The sequence below is a fragment of the Triturus cristatus genome, chromosome 4_1 (assembly GCF_964204655.1).
Source record: "Triturus cristatus chromosome 4_1, aTriCri1.1, whole genome shotgun sequence".
Taxonomy (NCBI): domain Eukaryota; kingdom Metazoa; phylum Chordata; class Amphibia; order Caudata; family Salamandridae; genus Triturus; species Triturus cristatus.
In genome coordinates this window covers 1061017237-1061036121 of record NC_140585.1, presented here as the reverse complement: position 1 = coordinate 1061036121, position 18885 = coordinate 1061017237, and positions in this window count along the sequence as shown.

Genomic DNA, 18885 nt, shown 5'->3' with positions numbered 1-18885 from the left:
AAAGATCATTTTGATTGGAGAGATAGGATCACAAGAGGTGAGGCAAAGCAGTGGAACATAGGTGAAAAGCATAGCCCAAGTGAAGGTTTCCTCTCATCAACATGGAGGAAAGCCAAGCACATGGCCATGCACTTGGTGTGGCTTTTCTAGACTCCAAGATCCTTGAATCATGCAGTAGATCATTGAATATCTCATTCTGTTGAAAGTAGCTCTGACCACCGTCCTCTGGTGAAGCACATTGCAGTCTCCAGACTGGCACTTCTCTATTATGTCTATCGCAGGTCATGGCCTGTATTAATGGATTATGGTCAGATAGTGTCCTGCTCAAAAACTCTGTACACTTTACCAGTGGTTGTAGAGTTTGCATGCATAGTATGTGGTCCAACGTGATGAGCAAATTGAGTACAGGACAGAAGAATTAATACTCTCTGTAACATAGGGGCATATTTACAAGCCCCTAATGCCACAGGAGCGTTACTTTTATTGATGCTCCAGTGACCTTGTGCCATTTCTCATATTTGCAAGGTGGTGCTAAGCCATTTAATGTGGCTTAACGCCACCTTGTAAATATGCCCCTTTTGCAGCAGTTCGCTGTGGAAAAGGGGCAGGTAATGGGTGTTGCTGTGGGCGTCCCATCGCAACACCCATTGCTTTTCGATGTTGTCTCATATTCACAATGAGGCCAGGTAATACCCGGTCTTAGGATGGTGATACGAGTAGAAATTATTAATTTCTCCTTGATTTTTGCTCTTTCTGTGTGTGCTGCATTCTGCATCATGCAGAACACATAGAAAGAGCAAATCGCCTTTATCGATTGTTAATGTGCAGGAAGATGTCCTTTCCTACACCTAATCAATCGCCCCTGCAGCACAGGCACCCTTGCGACATGGCAGCAGGGTGCCTGTGCTGACGCTAGGAATATTTTTAGCACCAGAGCTAGGTGAAATGCAGGGGTGCCCCGTATTTTTGTTAATATGGCACATCCCTGCATTTTGAAAATGTCAGAGCTCGGCATTGGCAGATTTGATATAACACAGCACTCCGGCATATTCTTCTAAATATTCCCCATTGTGTACACTTTCCTCTAAGAGTATACTATTATGCAGTGTTTCATCCAGAGGACTAGTGCCTTGGCTGTTTTTTCCATTGCTGTTCCAGGTAGGCAGGGGGGGCAGGAGCGATTAAGATATGTGCCTAGTTAACAAATATGGTCACTGTCCCTGCCAACCATGATGTACGTTTCAGTAAAGGGGAAAAGAGGACTCCATACCTTACCCAGAGTAAGGGTGTCTCTAATCTACTCGGAGAACCCCTTAGCGAACACTTAGCCCCTTCATTTGTGGTGCAGTTTCTTGTATTGCTGTTTCATGAAGTGAATCTCTTGTAGGGATACTATTTGTGTGCCCCATGCTTAAAATAAGTGTATTTTGAATCTCTTTGCAACAGTGCCCATTCTCCGATCACTCCATGTAAAGAGAGTGCACTGATCAAGGTGAAAGGTTTTTTTCTCTGAATCCCCTTCGACCATGCATACCACATCCACCAACAATCAACCATCTGTGACCATACTGAACCACCCTAACTCCCAGTCCCCAGGAAAGAAAGGCTATAGCTATCAATCCATTCAAACAAGTACTAAACCTGAAACTTCTTCCTTCCTACAAGAAAACGAGCTTGGGAGGGCCTCCTGTTGTGAAGTAACACACTCCCCCAACCACTCGATAACTTCTCTGGCGTAGTCACCTGCTCATTGATATTATGAAGTATGATCCCGTCTCTCAGGAGAGCAGAGGTAGAACACAAACCTGTCTATGGTAGGCCTTCTTCTGTGATAACTAGGCCCGGTAAAACTGGAATTACGCTGGTGTAATTCATGCAATTTGGGGAATTTCACGGTATGCTTCTGATCACTTATGCAACATTTCAGAAATTACAGCATTACACCATGTTGCATAATTATGCTGCAGTTTGCTGCAGTATTATATCACAGGAACGCTGGCATGACATGAACAACCAGAACGCAAGTAGCTGTTGTTTGCAGCAATTATGTTTTTCACACGATTCATTTTAGCATGAAATATGTTTTATAACACATTTTTGGCTAAAATATAACTAATGGATTTTCCTGAAATTTCACATAACTGTGTGAAAGCAAATTAATTGAATTTCACAGACTCTTAGTGATTACACAGCATCTTCAGAGATTAACAACTGATCTAGGAGTCTATTTAGTGAGACTAGAGTCTCCGTGTGTGGAAAGTTGTGAATCAGTTCCTCAACCAATGATGTCTGGGGAAAATGTCCAGAAGTTGATCTTTGGATGGTCAGAGTGGGGCATCCAAGACACCTCAAGAACTGCTGCCTTCTCAACCCTAATTCCACTTCTGGAGGGCTGTTTGTTTTTTCTGCCATTTTGGCGATTGGGAAGTTGCTGGAAAAGCATCATCCCTTCCTAAGCCATACCCGTTCAGCAAGTCCCATACTTCCTTGAGTTTGGTAAAATAAAGGCCTTGTCATCCACCTTCCCCTTCAACTTTGCAGGAAACTGCAACATGTAGAAGACCCCCACTTCAAGCAGACACTTCTTAATGGCCATGAAAGGTGATCTATTTTGACGTTCAGCTGATGTGTGGTTTGGGAATATCAGGATTGAGCTGTTCTCAGTTTTAAGCTGGCTAAGGTCCAGGGAAATCTAGAAAATCATATCTCTGTTTCAATAATGTAACATCTGTACAACCACTTGGATATGATGCCGGTACCCTGTGGAATCCTTCCATCATATAAAACTTTGAGTCCCTGAGAAACTAATTGGTTCCTAGTTAGTTCTTGATGTACTTCACTATGTTGTAGCCTTCTATTCCTTTGGGTAGACCCATAATTCAAATGTTATTGCATCTTTTGCGGATCTTGGACTCTTATGCTCTATATTTTAGATATTTGTCTCTGTGACAGCAAGGACCTGCCAGGGCTTATGTTTTGGATCAAATATCATTAAGTACATCTTCCATCTGCTTACCTGAACCTTCAGCTTTCTCTTGTCACCATGGAGTAGGCCCATGTTCATGACCACTGAATCAATCATCACTGCCAGCTGCACTCTAGTGGCAGCAATAGCTTTGGAGTATCATGTTCAATTTATCAGAGGATGGGGCCGTTGTGCGCCATTATTGTTCCCTCATTGTTGACCCTCAACATTTGGGTGGAATCCATTTTTCACCAGTGGTGACACCAGTAAGATCTCCTCATCCTTCGTGGACCTTGGCTTCTGCACTGCAGAGTTCAGATTATGTGACACGTTACTCACTCCGTTCCCTGCCCAGCTATTATAAACAGGGGCAGAAATTGCTGGCTACTAACCTCAATTAATGTAAAACAACTACCCTCAGGAATAGCAGAGTTCTCATGGCTGTAGATGGCATTTCCAGGTTGGTGCCTTTAGATGCCATTGGGCTGCTGTGGCCCTCATATGGTCCTTCCTTTTGTCACCTCTCACTTGTGGTAATTCACTCATCAGGGTAAAGCCAAGGTAACATCCATGAAGAGAAGCTCAAAGTCCCTCTGAATGCCGCAGTCTCAAGAATTGTGTGTTTATATAGATATCAAGGATACTTTCACAGTCTGATCACTGCACTGGGCATCTCTGCCCATTTTCAATTGAAGGAAGGGTCTCATCTGAATTTAGTGGTTCCAGTCATGCGCTGCCGCCCATATATTAGTGTCAATCTCTTGTTGGGAGCTGGCAAGGAGGCCAGGAGAGAAGCCCCAAGTGCAGGGTAGGTACAGTTTTTGATCCTGATGATTGCTGCCCCTATGTAGCCTGAAGTTGCGTTAAGTTGATAAGCGGTCACCTAATACAATAACCTCAGCAGTTCCTTGTTGTTCAGGTGGCTGCTTCGCAGTCTCCTGTACATTGAGGCTTTTGGCGCAGTGTAGCAAATCTGCGTTTTCTGCATGGTCACTCCTTTTTTTCTGGACCCTTATATATTGCTGGTGTGGAGCGGCACCGGAACCTTGATCCCGGTCTGAGGTAGGCCTTGCGTTGCTGTGCTGCGCAGCTGGGGTGGCCCTTGATGCACTGCCTGCAGTCCTGGCTGGTGCTCCTTCCTACTCCTGGACCCGATGAGCGGGGTCTGCTTGGCCCTAGTTGTCTGCCTGCTGCCAGTTTCCTGCCACCTGTCCCCACAGTACACAGTACTCGCCCAGCCGGTGGCCCTGGTGGGTAGGGGGCTTAGGCCTGCATCATGGCGGGCGCGATCGGAGAGGGCCTGCTAGTGCCCACCCTGTGACAGCTTGGGAGTGCACTGCCCAGTTGGAACTATGTGTGGCGGGGCATGCTCCTGCAGCGGATCTAGGTGGTCCATTGGGAACACTCGATCATTACCTGCAGCTGTTCCCATAAAATCCTGTCTAGTCTCAGCCCTTCAAAATCTGTTTGCTCTTGAATTAAAGAAAAGGAACAGCAGGCAACACAAACTAAAGAACTTGCAGAGCAAATCAAAGAACTAACTGAGCAAAATGAAGAACTCCTTATAGAAAGACAAAGTCTGTTTTTGAAAAAAGAAAAACAAGAATGTGAGCTGGAGAACATAGTCAAGACAAGCATTGGCATAGCCAATAGGTCTCGCCTTTGGGACCTTATAAGTGTTTAGCCATGCAGCAGTTGCATAACTAAATACTTATAAGGTCCCAAAAGCGAGACCTATTGGCTATGCCAAGCAGCTGCGCGGCCGCGAAAGTGAAAGTGATCGCGATCAAACATCAAAGCGAAAGTGAAAGTAATCGCGGTAAAGCGCGGCACGCGCGCCAGAGGCTCATGCACTGTAGCTCTAGGCTGTCCTGGTAGTACTTTTTGGAGCCCTCTCAATAAGTCTCGCCAGACCAGCGCACGCGTTGGGTCAGGCGAGACCTAAAAAAGCAGACAATATACTGGAGCAGGCTCTTCACGGTGCAGGGAAACAAAGGCCTGGCGAGGCAGAAGAGTCACGGGGACTTCTCTAGCTTCCCTGTTCCTGAGCTGGAACCTTGAACCGTTGGATGTAATTTGAACCTCCGGGCAGCTTTGTACTCTGCATTGCTGCTGCACACTGCTTGCGCTCGGGGCCTCAGTGCGTAAATGGGGCAAACACGATACCTGCCAATCCAGACTTCCATTTGAAAGCAGGAAGACCACTTGCCAGATCGAAATGGAGGGGTCACAGGAGAGGGCTGAAGCCTTTTTCACAGAGGATATTAGTTGCGATGATGATCTCAAAGAAATTCTTATTGATTTGAAATCCAGCCTACAGACCATTGATGCCAAGGTAGCCTCGACAGGATGTAAGAGCGCACTGACAAGCATGACGACCGTCTTGATCACCTGGAAACCAGAGTCTCAGATTTGGATGGCACCCATGCTACGGCCAGTGAGCACCTCCTTAATATGGATAAAGTCCTTGATCTATTAAAGGCTAAAAATGAGGACTTAAAGGCGTGCTCAGGGTCTAAAAACCTGCCCATTATTGGCGTCCCAGAATCTACAGCCATTGACAATATGGAGGACTATGTTACAACACTTATAAAGGCCCTGTTCAGAGAGGCTTTATCCCCAGTCTTCATAGTCAAATGCGCTCATCGTTCCCTCGTGCCAAGGCCACCACTGGGGACCCCTGCCCATCACTAATTGTGCCCCTCTTAAACTACAGTGATAGAGATACTGTTCTGCGACTCTCCAGAGAACTTGGTGAAACACAATACCAAGGTAACGTCACCTCACTTTACCCAGACTTTACAATCACAGTCCAGGCTGCCCGCAGAGAATTCTTGCCTACCAATAAACTTCGCCAAAAAGCAGAGATCAAGTATGCCCTCCTCTATTCTGCCAAACTGCGAATCATGCATGAAGGCTGCCCTCACGTTTGCTAGAAGCATTTCAATAAAATCACCCTGGGGGTCCCCATGAGGATGGGAGGAAACACGCATGGATGAAAATGACAGATAGTGCTGTCACATGAGTACCTTGATGCACGGCCGCCCTCTCCCCTCTGGGGATGCGGCCATGGCTGGTTGGTCAGTGCTACTGATGCTTTACACGTTGCCACAGGCACAGGTGTAAACACATACACTGGCCGATGGACAGCTATGCGGGTGGTATCCACCATTTCAGCCACCCAGCCTCTTTCTGGCCGGGAAGTTTCCTCTGCTCTTCTCCGCCCTCTGCGATGAGCACCATATGTGAAGTATTGTGGTGGGGAATTGAACGGGGTGGTGGTGGGTTTCTCAACCAAGCTCGGTGTTTGGAGTGGGCGGGGGGTTTTGTGGTATTGTTTTAAACGTTTTAATTTGTTTATGATGGTTTTCACTTTCTGGCAGGATCTCTACACAGCAGCACACCCACCCCTGACCACTACAAAGAGCCAACACATAGGTGACTGGACTTCCATCTCACCTTGTTTCTCGGAACGCTGGGTTGGGCTAGCTCTATATCCAGAAATACACTTCTCCTGCAATTCTAACTATACCTGTGGAACAGTCATATTGATACGAGTCAAGAGTGACACAGATGGACATTATGTCCTTCTGGCTGGCTTCCTTCAGCAATAGCCAATCATACTTGCTTGTGTGCATGGGCCAAACGATGACTGCCCAGAATTCTTTCTTGAGGTTTGACGACAAATTGCTAATTTAGGACCCGGCGCAGGAATATGGAGAGGAGACTTTAATGTCGTCCTCAACCTGAATCTGGACAGATCTAGCATGTCCCGCCTTCCCAACCCTAATGCAATAGTGCAAATTCATACCCAAATGCACGACTATGACTTGGTTGATGCTTGGAGGCACCTGAGTGGTGATCGTAGGGATGGAACATGCGTCATGTCAGCCCACGGGGCCTGGTAATGCATTTATTATTGGCTAATAACCCATGATGTCCTAACATGGACTGACAATGAGACACAACTCCCATGTACATTATCGGACCATGCCCCTGTGCTCCTAGTGCTTTCATTGCTGTTGGCTTCTCCACTTGCATCCAATTGGAGTCTGTATGTTGATGTATTGCGTGATCAAGCATTCCGAGCTGAAATTCATATCACCATTTTCGACAACTTTGCGATTAACGAGGGTTCGCTTAGCTCTCCGCTGGTCCTCTGGAAGGCATTTAAAGTTGTCATTAGAGGGGCTTGTATTGGAAAGCAAGCAGGAATCCTCAAAGCGATATGCGCAAGACTAACCCAACTCGAACACAAACTCCAGAGGCTCGAACTTGATTATTATCGCTCCCAAGATTCTGCTACTATGGCACTTATATGCAAAAATCTTTCTGAATTCAAGGAGGAGGCGGAAGGCGATGTACAATATCTGTCTCGTGAAGCTAAGGTACGTTAAAATAGGGAAGGGGACCGAGGCACTAGGACACTGGCTAACATGCTCCGTCCACCCAGGGTCCACGACTACGTGGTAGAGCTTATGGATGAGAATTCAGAACGGCAAAGCACACCATCTCCCATTCTTACCACGATGGCCTCATTCTATTCAAAATTATACCAGACAAATTCTGCACTGTTTACTCAGGAATTGGATACCTATTTGATACCACACAACTTTTATGGCTTAACCATGTGCACCGTTTATATCTAGACTCGACGTTTACTGAGGAGCAGATTATACAAGTAATCCCCAGTCTAGGGCTCCTGTCTCTGACGGACTCACAGCATCTTTTTTCCAAAAATACGCCACCCTACTGACCCCACACTTAGGGGTCCATTAGGATGTAGGGCGGTGGGACCACCACGTCGCTGTCGGTGCGGAAAAATGCCTTTTTCCGCCCGCCAGCAGCAGACATCACACCCGCCACATTAGTATGGTCAAACATAGGCCAATTCCCGACCGCCGCAGTGCGAGGTGTACCACCATCAAAGTGCGCCAGCCACCGTGGCGGTGGGAGCCAATGGAGACTCTCTGCCGTGCGGAATGACGTCCGCCCTGCTCCACAAATTAGGATAACTCAAGCAATCAGACGCACCACAGTGGAGACACCACCCAACCGGAGACGGCGGAAGCTCGACAGCGGAGCGCAAAACCAGAGTCCCGGTCATGACCGCCATGGACTCAGCTCTACACATCTTTCCGGTGCTGTACCTGCTACATCACCAGGATCTCATGGACTGCCGCGGACGCTGCCGCAGGTGTGCAACAACACAACACACAACACACGGGCTGACACAGGGTCCAAATGCACATCAGACACCCTAGGGGGGACAGGGACACATCCACAAGGGCACCCACACATCACTCACCTGCCACAAAGTCACCCCACTGGATCCTGGACACACAGCTACCGCCACCATGCAGCAATGTCCCGGTCACGTCACCGCAGGGGCGAACACAAGCAAATACATGCGCACAATGCAGAAGGCAGGGCCAGTGCCAGACATGGGCAGGGCACAAAGACCACAGGGCCACACCCACTCCCACCACACACTAGCACACCCCATGAAGGCACATTCCATGTGCCCCTCCTGTGCACCGCATGCACAACAACAAGCCAGGGCAATACACACACTGCACCACACAACAAACAATCATGGAGACACACAATGCAGGAGTGGCTGCATAGGAACACACAGCACAGTAGCACAGGGCCAGGGAAACACAAACAACACCACACTCAGGTAAATATCAATGAGGACAAGCAACAAATGAACACACACAAGGAATTAACATCCAAATGGACACACAGCCTGCACAGTCACACATACATATCACAGACTGACACACACACACATACACATCCCACATGCCAATAGCAATGGAGCACAACAAATAGGGAAACAAAAGTGGGCTGCACACAAAGGGAAGGCCATGGAGACACATAACAAGCATGTGTACATCACATCAACACAAGGAACAGAGCACAACATCCTCACACCATCAAAGCACACATGGCTGGCACAGTCAGTGAACTCAAACCACAGACAGCTCAGTGCAACAACACAGGGAGACAGCAAGGCAAGTCACGTATAGGCACAAGGATGAAAGGATGAAACGAAGGCCCTGAAGTCAAACAGGGAACAGCCACACATCCATACAACTACCCCACAGGAGCACACCAGCAGCACAACACACAGGGTCCATCTACACACCTCAGGACTGACAAACACCAGTAAGAATCTACACACATACCCCCCTCACACCAGCAGCACACACCAGTGCCAAACACACTGAAGGCTGGCAATACTTGACAGACAATACACACACAAACAAACACACACCCTGGGCTCAGCCACAAACATCACACACACACACACAGGGATGCCACCACAAATGTGGAAACAAAGGCAACAGACAAACACATAACCCAACAGAACACACACAGAGCCACAACAACAGACCTGCCCTGTGGAGCTAAACTGGGGAAAGGCAATGGGATCACAGTCACAACAGGAGAGCACAACCACATCACTCAGGATCAATGCACAGACAACATACCACAACACACACAAGAAGTGCACCATCACATAACAACAAAGCCACAGAAAACAAACAACAGATGCACAGGCAGAACAATCACATAGCAAACACAGCACGACATCAGGGTATGCACACCAGGCAATCACAAGGCAACATACACACACAGCACTGCATGCACAACAAGCCGTGTGTGCACACCAAGCATACCAGACACACACAGACATCAGTGACAGAACCGCAACCAACATAACACCATACAGCACAGCACAAATACAACAGCACACCCAGGAAGTGAAGCAAAAACACAAACAACACACATACATACAACACAACACCCAAAAGATGCACAAGTCTGGGACACAAAGGTGGAAACAACCTGGCCACATGACTGGGCAGCAAACACAGGTGAGTTGCAAAGGAGGCACCATGACTGACAAACAGCACCAGAACATCACACATGACCCATTGGGGAAATGCCCTGAGTGACACATTGACCCTGGACAAAGAACTACACCACAAAGCACAGTGGCACAAATGAAGACATGGGGAGGCACAGACACATACAAACCAAGGGGACAGCTCACACCAAAGTGAAGTGTAATGCATGTCAGTAGAGGACATGGCAGGAGTGTACCATACACAAAGAGAGGGAGTGCAGACCCACAATGGGTATTCAGCTGAATGCACATATAGGGGAGGGCATGACAGCACACACAACATGCCACACTGGAGGCAAGAAGGCACCATGTGACAGCAATGCATGAGAAAACACAACCACAATGGCAGTGTGGTTCAGCAGGTCTGCACAGACCCCACAAACAGCAACAAGACACATGAATGTGCAACAAAACACAACACTGACTTGCCAGTTACACTCTCTGCATACTCACAAGTGTCAAAAACAACAAGTAGGAGTCAGACAGAACTGCAAGGACACACCAACACACTGTACAGTGCACAACATACAACTCACACATGGGCATACAACCACATCCACAGGGATGAACAATCAAAACAACAGGCACACAACTCCCGGGTGACACATGTGTGTAGTTGACATTGCAGAGGCATGCACATATCAACACTCCCCACAAACTCACCCCCTTCACACTGCACACTACCTGGCCATCCAAGAGCACAAATGGAAAGTAAGCCATGGGACTAGGATGACTGGCCATCACAAGATGACCACACACATACACCACTGGGCACACATAAAGGAAGAACACACAAACATGATGACCCTGGACAGCTTGCCTGCAATACTGTGTTTAGAAACCCACTCTGTGCTGGCAGTGACGCCCCCCTCCGACATGTGTGGAATGGAGCCAACATGAACCAATGAAGTAAATGATTACTGCTAACCATTCGAATTGACACCATTGCCACCACAAGTATCTGGGTCAAACAGAAATGAAGACCCTGTCACCCCTAAAAATAAGAGAGTAAGTGAGCCCAAACATTGACCATGTTGAGGTGCCACACAGACCATGTGGCACAGTAAACCATTTACATACAGCAAAATAACTTTATTCAGTAAGGACACTGACAAAATAGACAACAGGAGCAACTGTCTTTATTCACATATTGCACAGATAGGTACCATGAGAAGAGAAGAGCAAGGCACAAGATGCAGAGCATGTCCATGAGAGGCTGCAGAGGCAGCGGGCACACAACAGTGTGCGACAAGGCCAGTGGGCAGGACAAAGTGCAGACTGAGTCCATGAGAATCTGCACAGGCAGTGGGCACACAGCAGTGAATGACAAGGCCAGTGGGCAGGACAAAGTGCAGACTGAGTCCATGAGAAGCTGCACAGGGAAGGGTCCAACACAGCAAAGAGCAACAAGGCCAGGGGTCCAGTCCAGGTTGCAGACTGACTCCGTGAGAAGTTGCACAGGGAAGGGTCCAACACAGCAAAGAGCAACAAGGCCAGTGGCCAGTCCAGGGTGCAGACTGAGTCCATGAGAAGCTGCACAGGCAGGGGGCACACAGCAGTGAACGACAAGGCCAGTGGGCAGGACAAAGTGCAGACTGAGTCCATGAGAAGCTGGACAGGGAATGTGTGCGACTGTACCTTGCCAGGGGCAGGGGCAGCGGTGCCAGGGCAGCGGTGCAAGGGGTGAAAGACAATCTTCCCCTCTTACTGAGGCGGACACGGGCAGCACCAGAGGAAGTGGCTGGGAGGGTGAGCAATGGCCGCTGTGTGGTGGAAGTCGATGCAGAGTCCCCGTACCCTGTGCCCTCCAACATGGATGCATCCCCGCTGGCATCGGATGATGTGGTGCTTTGCGTCTCAGGCTGGGACTCCTCCAACAGACTCCTGTCCCCCTCTGAGGCGCTGGTGACATCTGTGTCACTGGGCTCCTGGGCAGCTGTAGTGCTAGTTTCACCCCCACTGGTGTCCGTCTCCTGTCCCTCCGTAACCACAGGTGATGCTGCATGGGAGAGCGAGATGTAGGGTCAGGTCAGTGGCAGCAACAGAACAAACATATGCAAGCAATGCATTACAAAAGTTGACCAAATCTACATGTTGCACACCACCCTATGCAATCACATTGTGACAACTCACTACATAGACTCAAGCAGTGTGTGGAAACAGGATACTCAGGCATGTGTGAGCCATGTGATGACCACACAGCACAACACCCTGCTTGTGGCTCTGTTCAAACAGACACACAACTAGTTCTGAGCACACCTAGGAACATGATGGGGGCACACTGCTTGTTGCCAATGACAGAACTGGATGGAACAGGAGGGGACAACACAGACCCAGACTACAACATGACAGTCCACAATGGACATTAGTCCATGCCACCCACCATGTCGCACCTTGGGGACAATATAATGCTGCACATTGCTGTAAGATGTGTAGGCCTCCCCAATATGGGTGCATGCAATGGACGCATTGATGTACGCACAGTCAGATTGGGCACACTGCCGTTCCCTCCCATGGTATTCCCAAGACTACAGCAATGCAGAAGAAACCTGAAGAGCACAACTCAGAATGTAATGTGAAGGCACAGCATCCGAATCAACTTTGTAAGTACAGGTAGGGCAAATGCATGCCACAGGCACCCAGGCCAGCCGGCACTTACATGCCACAGCATCACACTACCAACATCACATATGCCAGCGCTGGCACAGGCTCTGTACACATGCAGCCACTCCCAGCAAAAGTCAGACACCCCAAATGCTCTCCCCTGGCTTGCTGCTGATGCTCCTTCAAACGTGCATCCAGCTCAGGCTGTGTCACCGCCAAGATGCGCCACATTAGTGGTGACATACTGCGCCGTGCCAGACGCCCAGTGCGAGGAAGCAGCCCCGAGGTCATCTCCGCCACATTCTTTGCCAGCCGGTTGATGTCGTCCCATCTCTTGTGGCAGTGGGTGCGCTGTCAGTTTGAGACCACCAGGGCTCCCACCTTCGCTGCAAGGGCACTCCACACAGCCTTACGCTGGTGTACCTTGAGCTGCAGGCATGGGAGACAAGAGGGAGAAATGATCAGGGACACAGTGTCATGTACCGACATCTATCAGTATAGCAGCAAGATACAAAATCATCACATATCCAACGATAGGTCAATCAGAGACTAGAGTGCACCTCACATGGGACCCCTGCATGGGAAAAGCTGATGTTAAAGCATGAAGCTGTGAGGGGGAACACAGTCCCTGCACATCTCACACACATGCAAGATGCCAGCACTGAAACACCCATATAGCCTGCCCACATCTCCAGTCCATTGTTGGCTTCAGCAACACTTACATCACATGTCAACCTGTGTTTGGGGGTAGACTCGCTGTGTCCAAGACTGCGCAGCCATCAATGTCCCTGTCCTGTGAATATTTGAATGTGTCATGGTGGTCACATGGAGGGACATGATCTCACAAATACAAAATGCCATTCACAAGGGCAGTTGTGTGCAAACCACAGTGCTGAGATGGACCATAGCTGGAGTGCTATGTGAAAAGACTGATGTCATCCTCTGTAAGTTAAGTGAGTTGTACTAGTCTTTGTAGGCGGGGACTGTGCAGGCCAGCTGGGCTCACACTGAGATGGACTACAGGGGCACAGACAGCCATCCAGCCAAGCAATCACTGTCCTGACTACAGCATGAACAACCTTCTGTGTCACTGTATGGCTGACAACACAACACAGGTCACTCATACATACAAGTGCAGGGAGGCAAACCTGTGGCATTGGGTACACACACACTCCCACTGGAGACAGCAAGTCAGGCAGTGCATGACACTACCCCACACTCCCAGGCACATACTGCATCAGTCCAACTACATGTGTGGCCCCCCTGCCTTACACCACCCCACCACTGTTGAAGACTTACCACGACATTTGGGGCACCATATAGCCGTGGGTACTGTGTGAGTACCTCATCCACCAGGACCTCCAGCTCCTCGCTCATGAAGGGACTGGCATGGATCTTCTCTGTCCTTGCCATCACTGTGGACGTGAGACAATAGCAGGGGATTTTGGTGGTGAGGGGTCTCAGGCAGCAGTCCCTGGAGGCAGCAGCAGGTGAGGGGTCTCAGGCAGCAGGCTCTGGAGGCAGCAGCAGATGAGGGGTCTCAACAGCAGTCCCTGGAGGCAGCAGCAGGTGAGGGGTCTCAGGCAGCAGGGTCTGGAGGCAGCAGCAGGAGAGGGGTCTCAGTCAGCAGGCTCTGGGAGCAGTGGCAATGTGAGGCTCACTCCCACATATATAGCCCCCTGCGGTCGTTTCAAAGGTGCCATGCTGCAGCAATTGGTGGTCCAGGTCTGCCTCTTTCAAATGCATCCAATGGCCGCCTCCGCGGTTGAGGAGCACGCCTACCGCGATCTTCAAAATTGCATCATGTCACCACAATCATGGCTCCCATTGGCTGTAAGGACATGCTCCATGGCAGTGATACAACGCTGGGGCCCGGGGTGTGCTACCACGATGGTGCATCTTTCAAATGCAGCCAATGTCCACCTCCGCGGTGGCGGGGCACGCGTACCGCGATTTTCAAAATTACATAATGTCAACACAATCATGGCTCCCATTGGCTGTAAGGGCATGCGCCATGGCGGTGATACAACGCTGGGGCCCGGTGTGCGCTACCTCGATGTTGCATCTTTCAACTGCAGCCAAGGTCCGCCTCTGCGATCTTCAAATTTGCATCATGCGACCGCTATCGAGCTTCGCATTGGATTTAGGGCGAGCTCCATGGCGGTGACACACCGCAGGGGCCCGGTGAGCGCTACCGCGGTTTTAGTGGCGGAGCATGCCAACCGCCATTTCCCCATGTCTCCATGCCTATGACTACCGCACTTGTGTGAATGGGGGTGCTGGTGACACACCGCCGGGGACAGGTGGTAGCTACCGCGATTTGGGTGCCATACATTGACACGAGGCTCCGCCATTCAGGCGGCGGAGCATGCCATCCGCCATTTCTCCATGTCTCCCGACTATGACTACCGCACTTGTGTGAATGGGGATGCTGGTGACACACCACCGGGGCCAGGCGGTAGCTACCGCAATTTGGGTGCCATGCATTGACACGAGGCACTGCCATTCATGCGGCGGAGCATGCCAACCGCCATATGGGCATGTCTCCATGCCTATGACTACCGCACTTGTGTGAATGGGCATGCTGGTGACACACCACCGGGGCCAGGCAGTAGCTACCACGATTTGGGTGCCATGCATTGACACGAGGCACCACCATTCAGGCGGCGGAGCATGCCAACCGCCATATGGGAATGTCTCCATGCATATGACTACCACACTTGTGTGAATGGGGGTGCTGGTGACACAACGCCGGGGCCAGGAGGTAGCTACCATGATTTGGGAGCCATACAATGGCGATGGCCATCTGTCCAACATCAACAGTGCACAGTGCCAACATGTTCAATGGCACATCATTGTGCACACGATGCCAATGCTCAATTCAGTCCACTGATGGCTACACATGCCATGTTTGTGTGTGTGTAATATAGATTTGCCTCTACCCACTCACATGTCACTTATGTATTTGATGTTGGTGTAGGCAGGACAGTGTTGTTCTGGACTGTGCAATACGTACACATGTCAATGTGTTGAGGTCCAGTGGCAATCACAGCAATGCTCGTCTCAATGAATGGTGATCTATTTTGCATTGCCTCTCATGTCTGCTCATGAACACATTCGTCATTCCAGCGCCGAATGTGGTCATTGTGTGGTGGATGTGTGCCAGGTTGCAATGACGCATTAAGGTGTGACAGGTCCAGCAGCTAGGTATGAGACAGTGGTTTTGATTAGTTACACATATGCTGGATGCTATACTCCCAGGCGTGCCCATGTGAACAGTAACCATATCCCTATGTGCATTCACATTGACCAAGGTGGTGTTGGAGGTACTCGTCTTGTGTAAGTTGACATGTGTGCCCTTTGTGTAGCTGAAGGTGTCACTCCATGTCAGCTGGTCTGTTAGTCACTGTAGATGTTAGTCATTGTTGTGGTTGTGCAATCCAGAATGTGATATGCTGTGCACATCTCATGAAGTATTGCATTGACATGTGTCCACTATCACCTCAAATAGGAGGAGGCCAAATTTGACTCGTCACTTGACGCTGCTGGAGGACATGGAGGATGTAGCGATCATACGGAAATCCCACCTGGACAGAGCCACCCTGAAAACCCTTTGTGATCTGTTGGAGCCCCACCTGCAGCCCCGCAGGGCATATCCAACAGATTTCACCCCTACTTATAAGGTGACGGCAGCCCTGCATTTTTTTGCCACTGGATCGTTCCAGGAGACTGTGGCCAGTGCTGGTTGGATGTCACAACCGATGTTCAGCATGGTGCTGCGTGATGTACTATCTGCCGTGATGCTATACAAGGACAGATACATCCATTTCCCCAGGGGTGCTGAATTGCCAGCTGTGAAGGGAGAGTTCTATCCCCTTGGACACATCCCCAATGTTGTTGGGGCAATTGATTGCACCCATGTCGTTCTTGTGCCACCACAGGCAAGTGAGCACATATACCGCAATCGCAAGCATTACCACTCCATCAATGTGCAGGTGGTGTGGCTTGCAGATATGACCATCTCGCAGGTGTGTGCCAAATTCCCAGGCTCAGCCCATGACTCCTACATCCTGCGGAACAGCATAGTGCCCCAGCTGATGGCTAATCTTCTTCCCGAGCGTGCATGGATTGTGGGTGAGTATGCCTAGTCGTGTGGCATGCTGTGTGTGTGACCTGCTGCCTTGAGCTTCAGCGAGGTTGTAATGTCTATTTGTGTTTGTCATACCTTGGTGACTCTGCATATCCCAACCGTCCCTGGTTGCTGAGCCCACTGCGGAATCCCAGGTCCCCGGCTGAAGTCCGCTACAATTAGGCTCATGGGAGGACACGTTGTGTGGTGGAGCGTACTTTTGGTCTGCTCAAGTCACGTTTCTGCTGCCCGGACAAGACCGGAGGTGCACAGGCATACTCGCCCGGGAAGGTGTGTCAGATTGTTGTGGCATGCTGCATGCTCCACAACCTAGCCATTCACAAGGAGATTCCCCTGCTCCTGGATGATGGTGAGGACCCAAGGCCCCAGCCTGCAAACCAAGCCATGTCCAGTGATGAGGACAGTGGAGAGGAGGAAGGTGTTGACCTGTGTGAACAGCTCATCACCCGCTACTTCACTTGACGGTGGGTGTCAATGTGCAACATACCCATTGTCTGATTATATTGCTGTGAGAATTGTAGCATCAGCCAGTTGTAGACTCAGTGGTGGTTGGAAATGTTTCTGGGACATGTAATTCAGGGACATTTACAGGACGTGTATGTTGACACTTGTTGGCCAGTGTGACATGTGCATGTTGGGTTTTCCTGATGCTAGGTGTTGTGTGATGTCTGTGATGCCACACCCAGACCAGTGACAGTTGTTCTGTTGTGTTTTCCTAGGTGCCTACGGCTTCTCCTTGCCTACATACAGCCCATGCTCCTGGTACATTGTGATCATGTTGAAGACTGTACATCCTGCAATAAAGACAGAGCGGACACACCAACATGTGTGTGAGGAAATTTTATTTACAATGGTGAGATGCGAGGGGGGGTGTACATTTCCATTGGGGGGTGGGGTGGAGCAGTGAGTTGACAGTTGTGGTAGATGAGATAGTCGAGTAGTCACCACATTGCTATGGTGACCCAGTCCAACAGACAGATGCCATTCACAAGGCAGTGTGGGGAAGGACAGTCCAAAATGTCAATGCAGTGGTGGAGAGGGTTGCCATCATGGCTGGCTCATTGACTGGCGTTTGGCAGGTGCTTGGCCTCCAGATACTCCCAGGATCTTCTTAGGATGGCCCCTTCGTCTTTTGGCAGGGGGGCCCTGCTGCAGGGCCAGTGGGGTCTGCGGACTCACCACTCTCTGTGGGCGCAGGGGAGGATGGTGAACTGTCATCGTGCTGCCTACCAGAGGGAGGTGGAGGTGTTGTCTGTGGCACATGCCTGTCCCTCAGGACCGCAACTTGCAGGCCCAAGAGGTCCACGATTTGTCCCATGCGGGTGTCGATGGACCTCATCAGCAGGATGAGCTCATGCAACAGTTGGTCCGACTGGCCCGTTTGTCCCTGGGCCTGTTCGTATGCAAACAGGACTCTGGTGATGTGTTCCAGGGAGTGGGTCCCAGCCTCCTGGTGTCCCTGGGTGACTCTGCCCCTCCCATCTGCCCTGCTGCCACAGAACTGCTGCCTCACCACTGTGGGCACCCACATCCTCTCCCTGCCCTCCTCTGTTGGTGGTGTGTGCTGGTCCTCCTCTGGGACAGGGAGGGTGTTTCAGGCAGCACTGGTGGTGGTGGTGGTGGCGGTGGCCGCACAGGCCGTGACGTTTATGAGGAACAAGGAGACCCTAGGAGTCAGAAGGGACCGAGGGTGTAATTATTATTATAAAGGAACAGTGGTCCCATTCAATTCGAATAATTTAAAGTGCCACAATTAGTTCAATGAAAAATTGGGTTTTTTATGTTTAGAGACAATGCAAAAATAACTCAAATTGTTTACTGTAAATAGTGAAAAAAATTTAATAAAACAGTGAGTGAGTTGGTGGCAGAGTAATAGGAAATCAGCCGATTTCCGGTACCCAGGCAAGTGATTTTAAAAGGTGACTTTTTGGTGCTCTTACTCTGCCACCAACTCACTCACTGTTTTATTAAATTTTTTTCACTATTTACAGTAAACAATTTGAGTTATTTTTGCATTGTCTCTAAACATTCGAATTGAATGGCACAGGCCGTGACAGCAGGGGTCTGCTGTGGAGTTGTTATTGGCGCAGATGTGGTGGGGGTGACGATAGGGTCCTGGGACCTGTTGCTCCCTGGCACACCAGATGGGCTGGCCTCGAGCTCATCGTCCATGGAATCCTGGGAGTCAATATCCGAAAGTTCTTGTACCGGGGGTGGAGAATGGCTCTGCAGGTTTCTGGTGTTGTC